Below are 2734 nucleotides of genomic sequence, written 5' to 3'. Positions count from 1 at the left end.
GTACTATGCTGCCTCCCCTTTTTTCGGATGGATGGAGAGTGAGATTGAGGTCTCCAGCAATAATTATATTTTCCAGGTTTGTCAAGTCTGCTTGTTGCCTTATGGAATCCCAACAGTCCTTTTTTTCCCCGACATTGACAGGAGAGTAAACATTAAAAAGACAAAAAATTTCCTTGGTGTCTAGATTCTGCATTTTCAGCAGCAACCAGTGAGTATTCCTAGCCTCAAATAGGACTGCAAATTTGCTAGTGTTCCATAAAGTGCCAATTCCTCCCGAGGCACCCCGGGCAGAGATTGCTCTTGCTTCACTTTTGAACCAAAGTTTCTTGCTTGCTTGAAGGAAGACTATGTCTTCCAACTTTGTCTCCTGGACGAGAAGTATGTCTAGAGTCTCTATTCTGATTAAGCTTCTGATGGCTTCTTCCTTAGCTTTACTCCCCATACCTCTACAATTCCAGGAGATGACCTTCATTATTTGTGTTTCTGGTGGGCTCCCTTGGAGCCTTGGGACTGATTTTTCGACATCTTAGACTTTGGAGCTAGCAGTTTTTCCAAAGTTGGTTGGCTGCCCTGAAGTTTTTCTTTGTAAGTCTCCTGCTCCCTTTTTTCCCTGTCAGTTTTCCGGCCTCTTGTAGATCTTCTTACCGAGGTTTGGGACTCTCCTATTTCCCCTTCCTCTTCTGATTCGTCCGTTTCCTGTTCTTCTTCCTCCTCTTCTAAAATCTTACCTTTGGGGTCTTCAGCATTGGCTCCTTTGGGGGAGGCTGAGGGAGTACCTTTGCCTGAAGGAGCTGTTTTATGGACCTCGGTCTCCTGAGTAACTTCTGTCTCCTTTTGTACCACGACCTCCTGGGTGCCCTCTGTTTGCGAGCTCAGAAGATCGAACTTATTTTCTGGAGCAGGCTTGGACGGGATCTGGTGAGCAGTGGTCTGATGAGGCCCTTTGCCATTAGGGCCTCCCGGTTTCTGATTCTTGAGATACGGTTTGGATCGCTTGACTTGATTCCATCCGTTCTCCTTCCCCTGCGCAGCCTCATTGTTGGTCAGGCAGTCTCTGGCGAAGTGTCCATAAACATGGCATTTCCGGCATTTGAAGGGCAGCTGCTCATAATCCAATTTCTGTAAATGCGTCCAACTTCCGACCTTTATTGTGATGGCCTCTGGTAGTCCCACCTCCAGATCTACTTCTACACAGATCCTGGCACAGTCATATTGGTCTTTATTATTTGCTCGGTCTATAAATTTCCCCAGGGCATTTCCAATGTGTCTCAGTGAGTCCCAATTCCAACAATGTACTGGAAGATTTGGAAGTCTGACCCACACCGGGACTGCTTTGGGCACATCTACTGTCGGATCGAAGTCCGGGGTCCAATTGTTCAGATACAAACCCTGAGGGCCCATGAAGTAGGGGCCGTTTTGGAAGATCAGATCTTTGTCGTCCTTTGATGTGAATTCGAAGAGGAAGTATCCTCTCCCCAGAAAGTAGGAGGTGACACTTTCTTTGATCAGCGGCGCCCAGTTTCTGATGACCCAGCTCTCAGTGGATTTTGGAGACGGCCATAGCCCAGTGAACTGGCCGATGAGAGCCCGTTCAGCTAAAGACAGAGCAACTTGGATCGAGGTTTCTGGAGGAAGGGAGATCACCGGAATATCGTCCAGTTTTTTTACAAACTTCGCAGCTTCAGCGTTTTTCTTCTTTGGGAGTCCAGCCAAGAGCTGATTGAAGGCCTCAGAAGGCGAGATCGGTGGAGGAGGCGGGAGAGCCACCTGGGGAGTGCCCAACCCCTCCATAGTCTCAATCCCCAGGATCGGGACTGTCAAAATCCAGCAGATCGATCCATGAATCAGCCCAACCGCAGCATGCAGAAGTCCGCAGGGGTCAGACCGGCAGAGGGCGGGCATGCTCGCTGCTTGCAGATCCTCAAGGTTCAGAGCCGAAGGCTGCAGAGTGCGCGTCTATTAAGTGATCTTGATTTGATGTGTAATAAATGTGGACACATTACCATCTATCCACTTTCCTTTTTCCTTTTTGAGGAGAAAATTAAATTGTAAAATAAATATAATATAACTTTTAGAAATGACTTTTTTCTTATAATCACAACAATCTTTTTGGATAGCCATTTCAAACTCCATTGTGATTCAATCACAAGACATAGATGGAAACTTGATCTAACCCAAAAAAAAATATAGAGATGCTCCATAACATCAGAGAATTCCCCCTCTATCAACCTTATCTTTACCATAAATACTATACTATGTTGACGGTCTACTACACTATCCATATTGTCTATACCTATTATATAATTATTTATTCAATACACATTATTAATTTTTGTTTTTTTAATAATATCTAATTCTTTTATTTATATTTAATAAATACAACAATATTTACATTTAATAAAAAAAATTATCTAACAAAACACCCCCATTTTAATTCAAATATGAAGAACATAGCCTTATTTATTTATTATTATACAAATCAAAAAATTATTTTGTATTATAATAGTTTTTAATAATACATTTTTATTCATATTCATGTAATTTTTCTTATATATTTATATATTTCTGTATTTTATATAATTTTTAATATTCTTTTTATTTTTATTTTTGTTGATGTTTTTATATATTTAAATAAATTACTATTTAATTAACTAATTAGTTTTTTTTAACTATTTCTATTTAATTAAAATTGATTTTCTAACGTATTACTTTGATTTTTTAGTTGGAATTTTTT

This window comes from Pinus tabuliformis, chromosome 8, assembly GCF_031772625.1.
Source record: "Pinus tabuliformis cultivar Carrire ecotype Pingquan chromosome 8, CPIR1, whole genome shotgun sequence".
NCBI lineage: Eukaryota > Viridiplantae > Streptophyta > Pinopsida > Pinales > Pinaceae > Pinus > Pinus tabuliformis.
This window is presented reverse-complemented; position numbering follows the sequence as displayed.